Below are 22,046 nucleotides of genomic sequence, written 5' to 3' on the forward strand. Positions count from 1 at the left end.
ACCCCAGTTCCAGGTGGCATCCTGGGGGAAACCTGTTACAGGTATTATCCATCATGAGTGATTGCAATAGAACCAGGCTCTTAGGTGTTACTCAAGCAAAATGAGTCTAGTAGACTTAGACTAGTTTAGGATCTGACCCTTTCTTTAGAAATAAATACATCAGAAGGGATCCACTCACACAGTAAACAGTTAAAAACAATGGTGTGTATGTGAACCTAGCGCCAGGTGTGAGTACCTATCACCTGCTCTAGAGGATGCTATAAAACTCGAACCTCCTAAAGTATAATTCTGAGTTTGTGATCCAGCAAAGCACTTAGAATCAATGGGATTTAGGTGCCTAAATACCTTTGAGGATATAGTCCTAAAGGTATTTGCAGCTAAGCATGAGAGATCTACTGATTTCAAATGGAATATCCATGTGCTTAAAATTAGGCATAAGTGTTTTGCTGCATCAGGGCCTTAGTCAAGCTCTTCAGCAATCTAGCTGACGCGAAGGCCTAGCTGTCTCAGATTTATGCAGCAGGATGGAAATTGCTAAATTCCACAGCATCTTGTGTCTTTTTATTGTTTCATTTATTTTATTCATTTATAAGGGTGACTATCAGAGAAGCTCAGATATAATCAAAGCGTTATAATAATCCCACCTTAACAAACCAATTTCACCAAACTGCCAAAGAGTAGCACTAAACTGCCAAAGAATTGTATTATCTTGTGGCAGACAGAAACCATGATATTGCAATAGCAAAACAATTGCCTACATGTGTACGCAGCCGGAGAGAATGAGGGGAATGCATTGTATGGGTAAACATGCAGATAAGTATATGCATATTTTTTAAATATTAAATGCCTTTTATAATAATTGCACAGTCTGATAGTTTGTCTCAAAGCCTTTCTAAATCCTTCCAGTGCATCCAAAGTAAATAACATAACTGGGATTTTAATAATGAGATGGAGAAACACATTTTAACTGGGTCCAGCATCAGTGACTATTAGTGGTCATCAAAAGTACCAAGCCACAAAAGAATTAAGAAAAGCATGTTAGGATTCTGCAACCTAGCAGCAATTTTAGGTGTATTTTTAGGATTTATCTTCAGTGGGAGCTGAATTAAGATGCTTCAACATCAGTCCTTCTAAATAAAATAATTCAGTCTCTCTCTCAGGAACCTAAGATAACTAATAACTATGATGAATGGCTACATTAGTAATACAGGTTAGTACACAAAAATAATTATTTGCATGCAACTGGCTGTGAATTTTTCTCTGGTGCTTTTGCATGAACAATGCCTTACACAAATAAATTGCATTGCAATGTATGTTTATATAGTTCAATGTAAGTTTATATCATCTCTTGTCTAGAGATGGCTAAGATATTAAGTCACTTTACTGAACAGCCATGAAAGGACCAGAGACTATAGTACAAAGAGGCTGAACTCACACCTACAAGCAGACATAGCTCCATTGGCAACTGAATTGTCCTTGCCCTCCGCTACATTTGGACCATTGTGTCTTATTCTTCATACTGTGTTACTCTAGTTTTACCCTAACATAGCTCCACTGCTTTCATTAAATGGAGTGTGTAATTTTCTTAATAAGTACCTGAGCCTGAAAAGACAAGCAGGCGTAGTGCTCACTCCTGTGAGTTGTGCCTCTGATCTCAATGGGACTATTCATAGTAACAAACACTTCGGTAATAAATGTGTTAAGTACTGGGCACTAATAAACCAAACCTACTCCCGTTCAGGTCAATAGCAAAAATACCATTGGATATAATTCTGCTCTGAACACTTAAACAAATGTAACTCCATTGACTTCAGTGAGCAGAGGACCAGGCCTTAGATTTTTAATGCAATACTTTAAGAATGAAAATTACCACATGTAACGCCAAGATCAAGTTTGTTCTAATGTATATAGTGACATGGTTGTCTGTAGAGCTAGCTAGACTTTTCCTTCCACAGAACACTCCCGCAAAAAGGCCTCAGGACTGAAATATTGGTTACTTTTCTTGATGTGTATTAAGTTCTATCAAAGGACATCCTTAACTTCTATTATAGTTAGTGAGTGCATCATTCTGTGACCAGATCTCTTTATCTGCATATCTCACCATATATTGAATTAATAGTAAATGTTTAATTCCATACCTAGATCAAATTAATACAATCTAAAGCAGCAAAAATCGGTAACTGAGACATTGGGCCTAATTTTGGTCTCATACCAGTTTTGAACTAGTATAAATGAGTTACTCCTAACTTACACCAGAATATGGGATCAGGATCAGGCTCATGCAAAATTAGCGTCTAACATTTTTGCATTTGTATTGTGAATCAGATAGAAGGGTTTTTTGTGGGGTTTTAGGTCACTCCATATCTTCCTGAAATATTCTTAGCAATATGCACCATAACAGCATCCATTAAAATAAGTGACCAAAAAAGTCAGTCTTTCCAGGATTTACATAGCATTCACTTCTGGATCTAGTCCATTGGTTTCCATGACACCAAACTGTTTCACTTATTGGTTGTCTCTTGCCGACCTTGCTAACCCTGGGGGATTTTTGAAACCCAGCAGATCTCGTCCCTTATGTCAAATGCAGATTCATTAAGCTCAAAACCATCTGTATCAGATATGGGAGGAGAGGAATTCTTTACAATACGAGGCTGAGGAGGGATGGGTGTTGAATAAGTCTCTGAATGGGAACTGTTCCCAGTTGTGATCTGCTGCAGAATGAATTCTTCCAAAAAGTGGCACTTTCTTCACTGCTTGGGGACCCACCCTTGTAATGAATTTAATGGGTCTGCTCTTGAAGTCAGTGGGAAGCATTCTATTGATTTTACTGAGAGTTTCATCAGGCCCTACACCACAGGTAATATCACCTATGACATTCAGGTAGAGCTAGCTGAAACTTGTGATTTCTGGTTGATCAGAAACTTTGGCCTTTTGAAATTTGATTTTCAAAATTTCTTGTGAACTAGAAATTCTGAAAAAAAAATTGTTTAGGAAACACCAAAGCATGGTATTTTCCTGAACATTTACTTCACAGGACTAATAGGTGCTGAGTGAAGTTGAGATTCTTGTCAGTTTCACTACTGCTATTGTGATGTCATTTTCATGCAGCAGCTGCTGAAGCTCCCAGGATCTGCAGCTCTGGGACAGCTCCATATGCAGGTTACCCTGGGGCCAGAGATCCCAGGATTTCCAGGCTTCACAGCAGTAAGTCTGGAAGCCCTGAGAGCCACCAGAATTTCCAAGGTCCCTGCTTGAGCCAGGAGTCAAGCCCCAGTTAGAGGCTGGGCTCCCCGCCCTTCCAAGCTCCTGTTGTGGCTGTTCTGGAGTTGTTGACCCTAGAAGCCTGGATTCCCTGGCCCCAGGGCAGTCTGCATGACAGGACTGCCAAGAAGCCAGCAAGGAGAGCTGATGGGATTCTGCTGGAACTGGGCAGACAGGATTCCAATGGATTCCTGCCTGAGAATCAGTGGAAGTTTGTCAAACCCAACCTACTTTCGCAAGAAATCAGGTTCGATGAGCCAGCATTTTTTGACAAAATTGTTTTAAAGGAAAATTTCCAACCAGCTCTAATTGCAGGATATAGAAACAATGAAAGCAGCACTGATGGGCCCAAACCAAAACCTAAGATTTGAATCACTACAACCTTGGGAAAAGTTCAGACCCAGCTGCAAAATTTGCAGCTTAGACCCCCTCTCTGTTTAGAAGCCATTGCAGTGTGTGCATCACAGATAAGCAAGAAAAGAATACAAACATTCAATAAACATCTCAAGATTTAAGGCAAGACTATGGGGTTGGGGAGGGGGAAGCTAGTCAATCATCCTCCAGAAAATAAAGCAATAGAAACAGAGAAATAGATCTGAGGCAAGGATACATTTCAGAAAATAAACCAGGTCCCAAGGTTTTGTGTTTAAATGCATAAACTATGAAAACAAACGTTGATACAAGCCAAGTGATTGTATCCTTCTCCCTCCCTCTTTCTCTCTTAGATACAGCATATATCTTTCCAGCAAATCAATGCAATCACACTACAAATACAGCAAGATACAGTACTTTAAGTCAGGTTATATAACTGATGTGCAGTAATGTGCATCTTAGAATCATAAAAGTATAGGACTGGAAGGGACCTCAATAGGTCATCTAGTCCAGTCCTCTTTACACTAAGTAAAAACTAGACCATTTCCCAAAACTATTATTTTGGTGGGGGAGCACATGGTGGGGTTGGATGATCCATGCCTGCCAGTAGTGTAGGGGGGGAGTGCAGAGGGGAGGGAGGGAGGGCAACCAGCTTCAGCAGTGTTACAGAGTATGCTGTCTGTGTGAGCATGCTCAGTACAAGCCAAGCAGCAAAAGAAGCACATGAGGGGGCACATGACCCTGCATGCCCCCCATGTGTCCCCTCTCCGGGGCGGAAAGTTCCCTTTTCCTTCCCACCCCTGACATCTGTCAGAAGGGTGCATTTTCAATACTCAGCCCCCTTGCTGTCAGAAGAGTGCTGTCACGGTACAATCCCCACTCTGAACCTTAGCATCCAAGATATGGGGTACCAGCATGAATTCCTCTAAGCTTAATCCCCAGTTTAGAACCTGTAGCGCTGCCACCAACCAGGAATTCCAGTGCCTGGTACACTCTGGTCCCCCCAAAACCTTGCCCGGGAACCAAGACCCAGACCCTCTGGATCTTAACCAAAGGAAAGTAAACCCTTTTCCCCAGCGTTGCCTCTCCCAGGCTTCCCTCCCTGGCGTTACCCTGGAAGATCACTGTGTGATTCAAACTCCTTTGAATCACAAAACAGAAGGACAATTCACCTTCCCCATCCAGACTCTTTCCCCTCCCAGACCTCTCCCTTGAGAAAGTAATTCCTGGCACAGAGAGAATTAAGCCTCTCTCTCCCCCTTCCCTCCTCTTCTCCCCACCAATTCCCTGATGAATCCAGACCCCCATCCCCTGGGGTCTTCACCAGAATAAAATATCAGTCTTACACAAGAAATTAATTTTAAAGAGAGAAAAACAGTTAAAATTATCTTGTAAGTTAAGATTGGATTATGTACAGGTTTTTTCAGTATAGATATGCTGAATACCCTCCCGCTAAGTATTTCAAGTACAAATTAAATCCTTTCAGCAAAATACCAAATTTGAACTCCTTTCAGCCAAATACACATTAACTCCTTCCAGCCAAAATGCACATTTGCAAATAAGAAGAAAACAAACATAAGCCTAATCGCTTTATCTATCAGTACTCACTATTTTGAATCTATAAGAACCTGTTCAGGAGAATTGGAGAGAAACCTGGTTGCACCTCTCGCTCTCTCTGAGCCCCCAGAGTGAACAACAACCAAAAGCTAACAAGCACACCACAGAACTTCCCTCCCTCAAGATTTTGAAAGTATCCTGTCTCCTGATTGGTCCTCTGGTCAGGTGACGCAGGGCTACTGGAACTTGGTTAACCCTTTATAGTCAAGGAGATATTCAATTGTCATTAAATAGATAGCTAAGGGTTAATGTTTCTTTTACCTGTAAAGGGTTAACAAAAGAGAACCAAACACTGACCAGAGGACCATCAGGACAATGGATTTTCAGAGCTCAGGAGGGCGGAAATTTTGGGGTGTGTGTCCCTTGTCTGTGACTCGTGCTCTCTCAGACTCTGGAAGAGAATCTTTCTGTGCCTTCAGGTTCTAATCTTCTGTTTCCAGGTTGTGAGTAAAAAGGTAGGAACAATAGGCTTATATTGTTTTTTTGTAATTTACATGTGTGTAGTTTGCTGGGCAATGTTTTTAATTGTATATCTTTTTGGATAAGACTGTTTTTCATTTTTCTTTAAGCAATTTGACCTGTATTATTGTCAACCTTGAACAGAGACATTTTAGGTCTTTTCTTTCTTTTTTATATAAAGCTTTCTCTTTAAACTTGTGGATTTTCTTTCTAGTGGGCCTCAGGGGATAGAATCCCTGTGCCAGGGTTACGGTCTCTCTCAGGAAAGACTGGGGGGGAAAATCTCTTTGTGTCACGAGTTGCAACTTACCTGCAGGGACTCCTCTTTTTTTTATGACTGAGGGTGAAATAAACTGTTATCTCTTCTGTTTTGCATTCAAGAATGAAATAGGGTGATCGTCCAGGGCCATCCAGGGAGGGGAAGTCTGGGGAGGAAATAAAGAGGAGACAAGGGGAGGGGGTTATTTCTCTTTGTTGTAGACTCAGGGCATCTGAGTCTTGGGGTCCCCCAGGGAAGGTTTGGGGGAGACCAGAGTGCTCCAGACACTGGAATCTGGCTGGTGGCAGCGCTATCAGATCTAAGCTGGTAATTAAGCTTGGAGGTTCATGCAGGCACCCACTTTTTGGACGCTAAGGTTCAGAATTGGGACTATGCTTTATGACACAAGTACTTCTGTGCTATTAACTTTTCTTATCTGTTTATGACAGGTGCATTTTCAGTACTCAGCCCCCTTGCTGTCAGAAGGGTGCATTTTCAATACTCAGCCCCCTTGCTGTCTCCCCCTAAGTCACTCAGTCATGGAGTTCCTGGCCTCCAATGAAGGATGTTGGAAATTCTTCCGTAGCAACATTCCTTTATGACCCCACTATGGGGAGGTCACACCCAATGCAAGACAGGTGTGTGTGTGTGTATGTGTATAGAGCTGATAGAGAAACCATCTGCTACAACAAGAAGTTTTGTTGGTCCTACACAACTCCAGCAGCTATATGCTACATAGTCTTGAGTGCCATTTTCTGGCACTCTATTTGTGACTGAACTCTTCACATACCTACTGACAGTTCATTTTCAGGACACTCCTATAATCAGCCTTGGGAGGCACAGAATCACAGACTGTTCCTGTAAGGAAGGGAGCAAAACTTGGTGGCTGTGGAACTGTGAATAAGAATAGAAACACCAATTTCAAACTCAAATGCTTAAAAAGGCCATCCCAGCTCAACATTCAGGTGCTCTAATGAATATTCAGGTGCATTACATGGGTATTTATATAACTGAGGTTCTTTCTGTCATTAATCAATTAGCACAGGGGTACAGTTTGTGTTTCTCACTTACCTGATGCTGGTTTTTAACAAGCCCTGTATTTTATCTGTCTGTCACTCTAGCCATACTGTCCCTATTGTTTTTATATAATTGGTTCCAGCTCCTCACTTTTGTTTTCCTTGTGGAAAGCTGCATATAGATCAACAATATAGAAAGGTAACAGTAGCTCTAATTGGTCTGCTGTACTACAGTAAACTAATAAAAATGAAGGTGAAAGTGCTGTTTACAATCTTAATAGCTGCAAAGTGCTTAATTCCCGCAGTGTTGCTTGTGAGATTGTGAGCTCTGGCAGCTGGAAGTTTTAGGCCATGGCTACAATGGTGCTTTACAGCGCTGCAACTTTCATGCTCAGGGGTGTGAAAAAAACACCGCCCTGAGCACTGCAAGATACAGCGCTGTAAAGCCTCAGTGTAATCAGTGCCGCAGCACTGGAAGCGCGGCTCCCAGCGCTGCAAGCTACACCCATAGAGGATGTGGAGTACGCGCAGCGCTGGGAGACATCTCTCCCAGCGCTGGCGCTGCGACCACACTCACACTTCAAAGCGCTGCCGCGGCAACGCTTTGAAGTTTCAAGTGTAGCCATAGCCTTAGAGAAAACTTAGTGCAGCAGCATGTAGGCTGTTAGTTCACTTTTATAGCCTTATAAATATGTATGAATGACTCTCCTTGTGTCTTAAATGGATATTTGGTGCCATGATGCATTTATTTCAATTACATTTACTATGGCCATGTTTAGTCATGCTGGAAGACTAACTGAAGGGCTTTCCTGTGCCCTAGTTCCCTCCTCCAATCTCCTACTTGTTAATGAAAAGTAAGTTTCCAAAAAAGTTTTCTGTGATTAAAGATACAGTAATTATTGCCTTTACTGGAAAGAACACTATCCAAAAATATCAAGTTTCCACTTAATTAAGGTTAGGTAATTTTGTCATTCACTAACAATGACCAACATACACATATTTCCACATAATTATAATTTAACCGCAGATTCATTACTGTCTGGATTCATGTGTATTTGCCATTCACTCATGTTCTCCCAAGTGTAATGTATCATTTTAATTAAATACAACTACTCTTAAAAATATGAAATGTAGTAACGCCAGGCAGAAGGAGGTTATACAGTTTCAGGAAACTAGGTTATATGAAGATTTTGATCTTTTCTGCATTGATTTCAGACCATAAAAGCTTTTAATATAAGGTTAAGAGATGGACAGTCACAACTAAGATGTAAATGGCTATAAAAATAACTGGCAAAACTCTTCTTAATTGTATGGGTGAATATTGTAACTAAGGCTGTCGATTAATCGCAGTTAACTCATGCAATTCACTGCAGCATGGGGCACGGGTCACTTGCTGGAGGATTCTCTGCAGCTTGAGGTCTTCAAACCACAATTTGAGGACTTCAGTAACTCAGACATAGGTTAGGCGTTTGTTATTGAAGTGGATGGGTGAGAGTCTGTGGTCTGCATTGTGCAGGAGGTCGGACTAGACGATCATAATGGTCCCTTCTGACCTTAAAGCCTATGAGTCTATAAATAAATTAATCGCGATTCATCTCAATTTTAATTGCACTGTTAAACAATAGAATACCAGTTGAAATGTATTAAATATTTTGGATGTTTTTCTGAATTTTCATATATATTGTATTTTGTGTTGTAATTGAAATCAAAGTGTATATTTTTATTACAAATATTTGCACAGTAAAAATGATAAAAGAAATAGTATTTCAGTTCATCTCAATGCAAGTACTGTAGTGCAATTTCTGTGAAAATTACACATGTAGATTTTTTGTTACATTACTGCACTCAGAAACAAAACAATGTAAAACTTCAGAGCCTAGAAGTCCACTCGGTCCTGCTTCTTCTTCAGCCAAACACTAAGACAAACAAGTTTGTTTACATTTACAGAATATATTGCTGCCCTCTTCTTATTTACAAAGTCACTAGAAAGTAAGATTAGGCATTTGCATGGCACTTTTGTAGCCAGCATTGCAAGGTATTTTTCTGCCAGATATGCTAAACATTTGTATGCTCCTTCATGCTTCAGCCACCATTCCAGAGGACATGCTTCCATGTTGATGATGCTCATTACAAAAAAAAAATGTTAATTAAATTTGTGATTGTTCGCCTTGGGGGAGAATTGTATGTCCCCTGCTCTGTTTTACTCGCATTTGCCATCTATTTTATGTTATAGCAGTCTCAGATGATGACCCAGCACATGTTAATTTTAAGAACACTTTCACTGCAGATTTCACAAAACGCAAATGTGAGATTTCTAAAGGTAACTATGGCACTTGACCCAAGGTTTAAGAATCTGAAGTGCCTTCCAAAATCTGAGAGGGATGAGGTGTGGAGCATGCTTTCATAAGTCTTAAAAGAGCAACACTTCGATACGGAAACTATAGAATCAAAATTACCAAAAAGAAAATCAACCTTCTGCTGGTGGCATGTGACTCAGATAATGAAAATGAACATGCATTGGTCCGCACTGCTTTGGATTGTTATTGAGCAGAACCCGTCATCAGCATGGACATATGTCCTCTGGAATGGTGGCTGAAGCATGAAGGGACATATGAATCTTTATGCATCTGGCATGTAAATATCTTGTGACACCAGCTACAACAGTACCATGAAAACTCCTCTTCTCACTTTCAGGTGATATAATAAACAAGAAGCAGGCAGCATTATCTCCTGGAAATGTAAACAAACTTTTTTGTCTAAGCGATTGGCTGAACAAAAAGTAGGACTGAGTGAACATGCGGACTCTACAATTGTACATTGTTTGTTTTGAATGCAGTTTTTTTTGTGCATAGTTCTATATTTGTAAGTTCAACTTTAATGAGAAAGAGGTTGCGCTATAGTACTTGTATTAGGTGAATTGAAAAATACTATTTATTTTGGTTTTTTACAGGGCAAATACTTGTAAACAAAAATAAATATAAAGAGAGCACTATATACTTTGCATTCTGTGTTGTAATTGAAATCAATATATTTGAAAACGTAGAAAACATCCAAACATATTTAAATAAATGGTATATTATTGTTTAATTGCACAATTAATCAAAATTAATTTTTTTCTAATCACTTGACCGCCCTAATTGTAACTCAGTTTAATGAGTCATTCAGGTTTTACACCGAGAACTCACCTAAACTTTTACCAAAAAGTACTAACAAAAGACAGCGAAAAATAACATTTAGCCCTGATTTCTTCATTAATAACACCAATCTGAATGAATCAGAGCCTTTTAAATGAAATCAATCTCAGAACCAGGCTAGAGTAGATTTGTTGTGTCTGGGCTCCAGCTGGGCATATGTCAACTACTGAGAGTCAGAACCAGATGGAAGCATGTCCCCATCAAATAAAGATCTTCAAATTCAGACTGGTAGCATATCTGGTCAAATATGGGGTGAAATTTTCACAAACAATTATTACCTCTTTTATACAAAAGTTGAATTTTTGAAATTTGTTGAGCAGTTCTTGTTGACACACACTATGTCAAAATTCAATGAATGGCCATAATTACTTCAAAATTGTCTCAGTAAGCACCATTGTATTGCTCCCAGTGTTAAAATAATCTCAGATTTTTTTAAAAACTTTTTTTTCCCAACAATGATCAACAGAGACCGACTCCCATTGTGCACTCTCACATGACATGGTACATGAGGATGAACTGCTTTGGCTGCATTTACGCTAGATTAGAAACTCCTTGAGGTGAGGATAGTGTCTAGTTATGTTTGGAAATTGCCCCTGATTACTGGGAACTCTTGAAATTACGGCACTGAGAACCAATAGCAAAATACAGAGCATCTGTGCACTGCATGAGAATTCCAATAGCACAGGCTGAGAATTTCAAATGTGCTGAAGGGATTTTGATACCCAATTTCCGTTAACAGGAACTAGGCATACATATCCCCTAGGCAATTTTGAAAATATTAGCCCCAATGTCCTGCCCTACCATGCACAGGGCTAAGTGTAAAATGAGGGAAGGATTCTTTGGCTGCAGTCTCTTTGGTTATTCCAAAATCCTGGTTAGAAACCTGAAGGTGGTACCCGTTGAATATATGGCTAATGCTCAGAAAATAATTAATCCTAATAAAATAATGTATCAAAGGAATGAGAGACCATTTTTACTCTTTTTATGTCAATGATACAGAGAGAACATAGCTCAGTTACCAAGCCGGCACTTCTTCCCAATAAAAGCTATACTTTACTGTCCATGCTCTGGAATTATTTGACTATAAAGGTCTCTTCCATTATATTTCAAACCATCCTAAAATACGAAATATGATCATGCTAGAAGGAATTTGCTGTCCAATGCAAGATTTCCAACATCCCTTGGGGGAATACATTGAAATAAACATTTGTTTTCAGTTGGGCTGTATAAACTCATTGGCTGTAATTTTTCCCCTAATGGTAAGACTAAATTGAAGGGCAAAACCCAACAGAAAACATACTTTAGTGTCTGCGTGTGTTTTAATAGGAGCAAAAGGGATTCGTTGCTAATTCCATTGTCTTTCTAATGAATAATTGCCATTTAATACTGTGGGGATCCCTGCAAGCCCTTTGACTCAACGTAAATATACTTTATAGGAGTTACAAAAATAAGCATCTGATTAGCCAGCCGTTTTGAGTAGTAACTGGTGAATATTGCACACAATTTAAAATTCTCACATGTCAAGTTATCAGCTTCATTCCATTTCAAAAGAAAACATTCTGAAAGCAATGGGGTTGAATTCAGTTAAAGATGGAAGCTCAGTTATTGTCAGTGACAGGATACAATGTCTCCATGAACTCTTACTGTGTGCGCTGGGGTGTAAACCTACAGATCTCTATCATGGGGTGCCCTGACTAGTTGTGTGGACCCTGCTGTGTACACTGAAAGTTCTCCAGTGCACACTCACGTACTGCAATTTGAAACAGCACACTGGGGAGCTTGTAATGCTCAGCAGCAGAGTCCACAGAGACATAGGCGGCAGGTTATATACATTTGCGGTGCTCGGGCTCCAGGAATATTCAGGGACAGGTGCACTGCTCCAGCAATATTTGGAGCTGGGTCTCTCCCTTGGCCCTGCCTGGATCGGGCCCCAGCCCCCGCGGGCCTCCCCCGCGCTGCGTACCTGCCTGGACCAGGTCCCAGCCCCCGCCTGCCACTCCTCCCCCTGCGTGTCCCCCCCCACCGTGCTGCGTCCCTGCCTAACAGAAAGCAGCGCGTGCCTCTCCCCTGCCTGCTTGCGAGTAGAGCGACTCCCTGCAGAACTGCTGTCTGCTGCCCCAAGGTCCTAGCGCCTGCCACCTGATAATGGCATGGCAGGCTGCCCTTACCCTGCCCTTCTGCCCTAGCCCTGAGCCTCTCCAATGCCCCAAACCCCCATCCCCAGCCAGAGCCCTCATCCCCCTGTACTTTAATCCTCTGCCCCAGCCCTGAGCCCCCGCTGCATCATGAACCCCTCATCCTCAGCCCCAACCCTCATTCCCCTGCACCCTGAGCCTATGCCCCAGCTCTGAGCCCTCCCGCATCATGAACCCCTCATCCTCAGCCCCAACCCTCATTCCCCTGCACCCTGATCCTCTGTCCCAGCCCTGAGCCCCCCTGTATCATGAACCCCTCATCCTCAGCCCCACAGCCCTCACCCCTACACTCCCTCCTATCCCCAAACCCTCTCCCAAAGCGTGCACCCCCTCCCAGAGTGTGCATCACCTTCCCCATCCTACACGTCCACCCACAGCTCAGAGCCTGCACCCCTCACCCCTTCCTGCACATCCAGCCCCTGCCCCAGCCCAGAGCCTGCACCCAAACTCCATCCCAAAGGCTGCACCCCTCCTGCACCCTAATCCCCAGCCCAGGACCTGCACCCCAGACCTCCCCCAAAAACCCTGCCCAGAGCTTTAGGCAGGTGGGGGCGGAGTTTGGGGGGGCGGAGTTGGGGGACGGATTCTGGGCACCACCAAAATTTCTACAAACTTGCCACCCATGCACAGAGACAGTTAGTGCATGGCATGGTGCAGTGCTCTAGATTTACACCCCAGCTTGCTGTGCAGGAAGTGTTCCTGCAGACATACCCGTAGTTAGGTAATAATTATCTGTATGGCTAACAGATCTACCAAAATAACTGTTTGCTCTAACAACATCTGCCAGATAAGGTAGCAGTCAGTGAACTGTGTTCAGCCCTGACAAGAATATATTCAAAATAATCTGTCACTGGTATAAAAACTTCATTTTAAGATAGTTTTCAGGAAGAAATTTGAATGGATTAGCAGGTGCATCTTAATCGTTTTAGAAGACCTGGGCTTTGTAAGTTTAAAATACACCAAGTGCCCAAAATAAAAGTCTAAATTTCCTTTTATTATTGTAATCCCAACATTCAAAAGAATTTGCCTAAACTGTGCATTTCAGTCCCACATTTGGACATGCAAATGAGCACTCAATCATGGAAAACAGGGCCACCTAAGTGCCAATTTTCCTGAACATCAGAGGAATTTGCAGCTATGTTTGCAGTGGATTCTTTTGAAATTCGGGTCCTGTACTGGCCCCAGTCATGAAAACGCTGATGCATATGCTTTGCTTTAAGCATGCAAGTAATCCCATCTGTGTCAGAGTTAGGTTAATCACATCTTAAATACTTGGAGCATTTGCAGCTTCGGTTTGAAGCTCTGGTAAGACTGTTGTAGGTCAGTCTTGTTATTCCAGGGATAGAAGTCAGATGCAGAGTCATAAATGATATCCAGGTTCCTGCCTCCTTAACTCCTTCTCTCATCATTGGACATGCTACCTCCTTCATAACCTTTAACAAGGCAAATATGTAAAAACACCATTACTGCAATAACAGAGTTCATTCACTAAGGGGAATTCAGCAGAGATCGCAGAATGTATGCATTAATCAAGCCCTGTGATAAAAAGCTGCCTTGAAAAGCTTCTGCTTTTGGTATCTTGGGTTTGATTTGATTGGTAGAAATATGTTCATGTAAGCTCTGAGAGATCTGTTCCAAATCACAGCTCTCCCAGGTGTCCTGCATGATTCCAAAACTTCTTAAAACATTCATGTCAGAAACAGTCCACTAAGTGTATAATATCCTTCAATCCTTTCCTGGGTAATTCATTAAAGAGAGAAGGTGATGCCAATGGGGTAGTGCACTAAGTTAAACATTTCCCTTCTGTGTTTGATGGTTGAATTTGATGGACTAGGGCCAAGGTTTGGAAGCACAGGGGTTTTGCAAGATAGGTTGAGGTGGAATGGTGCAGGTAGGGGTGAATGCATGTCTGTGGGTATGTGTGTGCACATGCTAGGCATAGTTCCAACGTCCCTATACCCACCCATAAATCTTTTACAGGGCCTCCTCCATACCCGATCTGAAGTGGCTGAATCTATTTCAGCCCCAGTTAGACAGTTGGGTTTATTTTTTTTGCTCAAGAGGTAGCAGCTGATGCTCTGGAAGTCCTGGATTCTGTCTTTGATGTGTCAGCCAATAAGGCAGACATCACATGATGCGTTCCTCAATTTTACTATACTCACACATTTTAAGTAAAAACACATAATCAGAACTGCTGAGGTCTGGTCAGTCAGTGTCTCTGAGGGCTTCTCTATACACTCAGTAGCGTGCGGCAAGCCAGGGTGTAAATCCAAAGCACTCTGGTTTCCAACAGCAGTATGTCAAAGCTCACTGCCAAACTTCTGCTGTGTGGTAGCAGGAGCCACACAGCAAATTAGTGTATAGTAAGCGGAAGTGCTACACATTCACACTCTGGCTTGCTGCTCACTCAGTTTCCATGCGGACAAGCCCTTATTTAAAATAAAACAAGCCTGTTTGTGTAGGTACCACATATCTCCTTAGATGCATCCTTGCCCATTTGTATGTTATTGATGGTCTAGATAAAATAACTTGTAGAACAATTACAGTAAATCTTTCAATCACATATCCAATATATTTCTTTTAAGGTTCATAGAATCATAGAATATCAGGGTTGGAAGGGTCCTCGGGTGGTCATCTAGTCCAACCCCCTGCTCAAAGCAGAACCAGTCCCCAACTAAATCATCCCAGCCACGGCTTCATCAAGCCTGACCTTAAAAACCTCTAAGGAAGGAGATTCCACCCCCTCCCTAGGTAACTCATTCCAGTGCTTCACCACCCTCCTAGTGAAAAAGATTTTTCTAATATCCAATATATTGTTATCTACCCGCCTTCTGTCTGGCTGGACAAGAGGTTATTTAATTCATTTCATTCTTCATAAGCAACAAACCATTTGTTAAACATCATTTAAAGTATCAGTTGATATATACATCATCTGTTATCACAGGATTTCTCAGTTCTCAGAAACTGATACCAAAGGTATTTCATGAGACATTTCTCTGACAATAACTTAAGCAATGACGACTGCGTGATATCTCTCAATATGACTTATTTTTAGAAGTAACCTCAAGACTAGACTGTGACTTTGCAGTAAGTGTTCTACCTTCATAAGTACAGACACGATGTAAAGTATAAGGATTTAAAGTGTCAATCCCCTAGATTGGCTTTTGGAGCACAACATCAGATTGCTTCTGGATCTGAATGTCTGTTCCAAACTCAGCCCAGAAAATTCTGTGTAAAATTTATTTTAAAATTCATCTACTCAGCCACATAAAAATGACCATACAGGGTCAGACCAGTGGTCCATCTAGCCCAGTATCGTGTCTTCTAACAGTGGCCAATGCCAGATGCTTCAAAGGGAATGAGCAGAACAGGGCAACCATCCAGTGATCCATCCACTCTGGTCCAGTCCCAGCATCTAGCAGTCAGAGAATTAAGGAGAGAAGAAACTCCCTTTTTCACTTTATCCACACCACTCATGATTTTATAGACTTCTATCATATCCCCCTGCTCATCTCTTTTCCAAGCTGAATAGTCCCAGTCTTTTTATCTCTCCTCATGTGGAAGCTGTTCTGTACCTTTAATCGTTGTTGCCCGTCTCTGTATTTTTTCCAATGCTAATGTCTTTTGAATCTTTTGCTAGTTTCTCTTCAAATTCTTTTTTGGACTGCGTAATTATGCTCTTACACTTGGCTTGACAGAGTTTATGCACCTTTCTATTTTCCTCAATAGGATTTGATTTCCAATTTTTAAAGGATTCCCTTTTGCCCCTAACCACCTCTTTCACTCTGTTATGTGTACTCAGCGCACTGAGGTTTCTTGGGTGAGACTTGCAACTGAGTAGTAACTGGAAAGATGTTTTGATTCTCATACTGTGGCCTATGATATTATTTTGGGGAGCTGGATTTCTATAATCAGAATCTGCCCCATTGTGCTAAATACTGTACAAACAGAATAACATAGTCCCTACCCCAAAGAGTTAACCATTGCAAAATCCTTCCAGGACCAGATCTGCTGGGTTTACTGCTGCTTTTTATTAATGGTGCAAAACAGCTGGACAACAAACACACCCACGTGAGTGAAACTAGGAGCTTTATCAGAACTCAAAACCAAATGAATCCTCTCTTCTTCCTTATCTCAGGTTGGGTGTATTTCTTTTGCTACTGTAACCAATGTGCTGATAGCTTTATTTTAAAGTGTACAGTAGCTGCTATTTTGAATGTCGGTTTATTTTGTCAGTACTAGAGGATATAAAATTCTCCTTTCCATATACCTCACTGGTAGCCTGTAGAAATCTTGCTCCCTACGCTAATCCTTTAAGGGGATTGTCGTCTAACAGACATTGACTTTGGCTTTGTTAGCCTTTCTGGGAAAAGTCCAAATAACTGTCATTTTTGATAAGTTTCCTTATTTATGATGGACACAAGTAACAATTGTGCTCTGGCTGGGAGCAGAGATTAAATTATTTATAAAGCTGTATAGTGTAGGTGTGTGTACATGTACAGTAGTTCACAGACAGAAGACACAGAACATGCTTTGAAAAGTGTATCTAAATGATCCAGGGCACATGGAGAGATGGCAACATATAAGGGAGAGCCTTTTCAATCTGTAATTTCTATGATCAGATCTCTTTTTAGAACAGGCTTTAACAACGTTTGCCTCCTGGGTGTGTTATGCAGTGGTTATTCAATGAATGTATATATATATATATATATATATATATATGCTTTGATCTTCAGATAAAAGATCCTATTGATGTGCTAAGCGTTATCATTAATAATCCAATTACCACTAATTCCATCAAGCAGAGTTAAATGAAATATATTTTTTGTTCCTAGCTGAATTATAGGGAGGTTATTTTTATTTCAAGTTCGGGCCCAAAACATCAGCTTTTGCAATATCAAAATCTATAGAATATAAACCACTTCATTGTCCTTTAAACCTTTCTTAAAACTGTCCTTGCTGCGATGTCTACCAAAAGCTTAATAATGATTGGGCAGCCGGTGTGCTGATACTATCATGCTGAACCACATTGTCTCATTGTTCCTCCCATCTCTCTGGATCCTCTTGTCTGCTCAGGCTAGTTTTACACTACAGACCTGTGTCAGTATAACTGCATTACTCAGGGGCATGAAAAATCCACCCCTCTGAATGACAGCTATACCCACCTTAATCCCCCACGTAGACAGTGCTATATCAATGTGAGAGCTTCTCCTGTCAACATAGGAGGTGGATTAACTGCACCAACTGAAGAGTTCTCTCCCATTGGTGTAGGAGTATCTTCACTTAAGTGCTACAGCAGCGTGGCTGCTTTGATGCAGTGTTTTTAGTACAGATCTGCCCTTAGACTGTAAGGTCCATGGGGCAGGGACTGTCATTTTGGTTATGTTTTTATAGTGCAAGCACAATGGGACCCTCGCCTGTGACTGGAACAACTAGGTGCTCCTGTAATACAGATGAAGGAATTGGGGTACCTAGCAGTTTATGCTACAGTTGTTATACTTTAACCTGTGGCCCTCTGGGAATTTGCAGATCATGTCAACTGGGTCCATGAAGCTGTTGGGTGCAGTGGTGTAACATCCATTACTCACTGAGTGGTAATGCTTCCTGATACTGCTAGCCCAGTCCAGGTTTCTTTTAGGATTTCCAGAAGCCTATTTAACCAACTAAGAGATATACTGAAGAAAAATCTGTCTGCATTCTGTGCATCTACTTTGTGTTTTTTTTTTCACTCTGGTGTTTTATTAGTGACAACTAAATGGTGATCTGACTTGTAGATAACACTACAGCTAGAGGAGTACTGAATGCACTAGAGGACATAAGTAACACTGCAGATTAGCCAACGTTGTTGAGCACAGTGCAACAAGGGGGAGATCAAGAAAAAGCTAGTCACATTTATTCTACTTAAAATCTTAAGCTGTACCCAATATCATGGCACCAAGGCCCTCGGTATATTCCATTTAATTTTTCAAACAAAATGATTGCATGGATTTATCTTATGATGAACCGGCTGCATTCAGTAGTTATCAAAGTGAAGTTTGTCACATCTGCATGATGATAGGACAGCAGTGATGCAAAACGGGGAGGTGTAACCAAGGAGCCTCACTCTGTAGTAAAATGCATTTGAAGAAATATAGGGATCAATCTCATCCAACATCCTCCAACAATGGCAAATATCAGATTCTGCATGAGCAAGTGCTTGAGCTTAAAGTAGGCAAATAAGGAATGCCCTGCTCAGCAGCAGAGTTTGTTCCTAACTCCTTCTCGGTGCAAGTGGTGGGGATTGTCCAGAAGCATGAAGCTTTTTAGCTTTACTTACCATTTAAAAAGATGGACAGTTACTATTTTTAACAGCCTCTTTTGTACTATCTTAGTATTACTTTCTGAAAATCAAATGCTATATAGTAGTTGCTGCAAATGAATAGTGTGCCATCAGAACTAGGAGCCGCTCCATGAGAGAACCACTACAGTCTGATATTAAAAAAAAACACTGAGGGTCACTTAAGGTGCACCATAAATACATCCATCTCCTACCACAAGCTTTACATTATTTTAGAGGAAGTGTTTTCCTCCCTCTGCTTTATACAAAGCTAATCCAGTGATTTGGTTTTACCCTCTTTTCCCAGCACACATTTCTGTCAATACCACTTGGCTTGCCCTCTTCAAATTCCAAAGAAAAGCTTGGACCCCTTCTAGCAGCCTTCACCTTTACAGAATGAGAATCATACAAATAACAGCCTGGTAAACATTAGCAGCCAGATAGTGCTAACGCCATCTTGAAAATAAGTGGTTTACAAGAAAAAGAAATGGATATTGCTAGGCATATGTCATGTGTTTTATAAGCTGCAAAATAATTGTGGGGTGAGAGGGGTGTTAGTTCTTATATAGGCAATTTCATGTTTCTGGTATTCTATGTGTATGTCCGGGTGGCAGTCATGACTTTAAAAGGTTTAGGTACGAGGCCTGTTTTTTAAAAGAAACCTCTTAGCATTTCCATCTAGATGAGTCCTATTGCTCCAGTCATCTTCCCTCCCCCTCCTCCTTTTAAACACAGTCCAGTTTTCTATACTGGAGAGTGCGATAGGGTTCTCCACTCACCTCCAGGATGGCACCTCCTCCTGGTCATTCTGGGGAATAACTCACAAGGTCAACACCTCTCCCCATGGTTACACCCTGTCTCTCTGCCTTTTCTCTGGGTCCACATCTCCTTTCTCACTCAACAAGAGACTGATGCCTCTTTGTGACTTGGCCCTCTGGTTTCCCCTTCTGGGGTTGGAAAGTCTCTTCCTACAAACAGACTCAGGCTATCTTCCCATTCACTGCCTCGTAGTGCCACTCCCTCAGTGGCTGGCCAGGGAATCTGGGCCTGCCCTTTACTCTGGGTTCTGGCTCAGAGACCCTCCAGCCAACAGTCAAGGTTTATTCCCTCTTAGACCTTACTGCCTTTCCCTGAGCCTTGTCCTGGCTTCCCCCTGCCAGCCCAAATGCACCTCCCTCTCCCAAGGGGTAACTGCAGACTTTCCCAGCAACCCCCTTCTGCTACCAATTTCCCGCCTTTATAATCCCAACCTAGCTCATTCCTCTTCAGCTGGATTTCCTCATTCACTCAGGGGATTACTTAGCCAGCTGATTCCTCTGAGCTGTAGCCTGGTGGGTTAATTAGCCCCCTTCTTTGTCTTCATTAACCCTTTTGGGCAAGCGTGGGGTGAACACCCCATTACAGGGAAGAAATAGAGATTTTTATCCCTTATTTTGAAACCCGGATGAGAACCATATGGAGACCCCTTGCTTTGTATCTTTCAGAAGGGCTGGGCTTTGTGGTTCACTCTAACTTGTGCCACTGGGAGAGATGCTTTAGCTGATTGCTGTCTAGATTTATGTCTTTTTTCCTCAAAGAAAGAAAGAAAGAAAATGCATAATTCCTGTTAAAATAAACACTTTATCACTCTGATTTTGATAGATGGACTAGTTCATTTTCATATGGATTTAGCAAGGCTGCTGTAGTGCATCCTTAAAAAAGTGAGTAAAAGTTGTAAGTGCACATGAGATCAAACTTTTCATTCAGAAGTCCCTGTAGGTATGTTCATTGGATAATATATGTGCACACAACTACAGCTGGTTGGGATTTTTTCTATGAATCTTTTGGCTTTCTGTCAAATATGTCAATTCTTTGACATTGAGACTTTTCAGAGAAGTGATCAGTTTCCACAAATTTCTCAACTCAACATCTTTTTGGTAAGTTTCAAAACTGTCAATGTCCTTTTCAGCTTTTTCACAACAAAAACCTCCAGTTTTCTGATATGAAATCACATTTCATTTAGAAATTTAAGCCAATTAAAGTAAAAAAGTTTTTTTTTAAATGGTCAGAAAGAAAACAAAATACTTACGGTTTGGGATTTTTTATTTGAAAATTCTTGATGTTGACATTCCCCTCTCCCCCTCTATTAGAGATGGGGAAAAATGCTCAAAATCTCTACCCACAACATTCATACAGAATAGGAGAAACTTACTCCTAGTTGTCCATTATCATCCTCAGGGTGCTTGTTTGTTTATTTAAACTACTCATGTTTGGTACTGCTCTGACCACTTGACACAGTGTCTTGTGCCTTTTGTGGGGGAGATGATTGCTCCTGTCCTTCTTTCACACTAGCACATGTATTTTTAATGTATATGGTAGCTTCATACCTACAATACTAAGGTGGGGGATTACGGGGTATGAAGCAGAGAAGTCCTTATCTTTGTATATTCACTAAAAATATTGCCAGCTTGGAGTACAGGAAAAAAGTGTTAACAAGGTATGTGGTACCATAAACATGCATGGTGCTAGATGGCAGAAAGGGAGTGCCTGAGAATAGCTCCCTGCTCTAAAAACTTGCAATCAAAAGGCCCTGTCCTGCAAGGTGCTGAACATTCTCAACTCTCATTGACATCATTAAGACTCAAGCCACTCAACACTTCACAGGAGTTGCATAGACTAAGGTCAGAAAGGACAACTAGGATCTGGTCTGACCTCCTACATAACACAGGCCAAAGAACCTCACCCAGATATTTCTGCATCCAAACAATAACTTCGGTTCCAGACATAGCCTATTTTTAGAAGGACATCAGTTCTGATTTAAAGATTTCCAGTGACACAGCTTCCACCGTATCCATAGGTAACACTGTTCCAATCGTTAATTACTCTCAACATTAAACATTTGTACCTTATTATTAGCCTTAATTAATCTACCTTTAGTTTCCAACCATTGAATCTTATTATGCCTTTTTCTGCTAGATTAAAGGCTGTCTACTCTCAGAAATCTTTCCAAATGGGACCTGGTAGTGTTTGATCTCTAGACAATGACATCCCTGGAAAATGAAGTTCTTTAACCCTAAAATAGGTATCCTTTTCTACTCCTACTTTTGACATGACTAAAGCTTGTCCAAAAGACAATGAGTACCTAGGTAGCACAATTACTTGTATTCTAGGTTGCTCATCTAGTGAGTGCACTAGCCCCAAAACCATGAAGCCCTTCCTCCTAATTGTGAGTCATGACATTTAAAAGTGCCAGTATCGTGAGGACTTTAGGAGGCCTGTGGGAGCTTTGCCTTGTTTTCTGGAACATAATTGAATGATCTCTGAACAATTCTGTCATTGGTAAAGTTCATCTAACTTTTAAATCACATCTCTCTTCAA

This window comes from Chelonoidis abingdonii, chromosome 1, assembly GCF_003597395.2.
Source record: "Chelonoidis abingdonii isolate Lonesome George chromosome 1, CheloAbing_2.0, whole genome shotgun sequence".
In the NCBI taxonomy this organism is placed as follows: domain Eukaryota; kingdom Metazoa; phylum Chordata; order Testudines; family Testudinidae; genus Chelonoidis; species Chelonoidis abingdonii.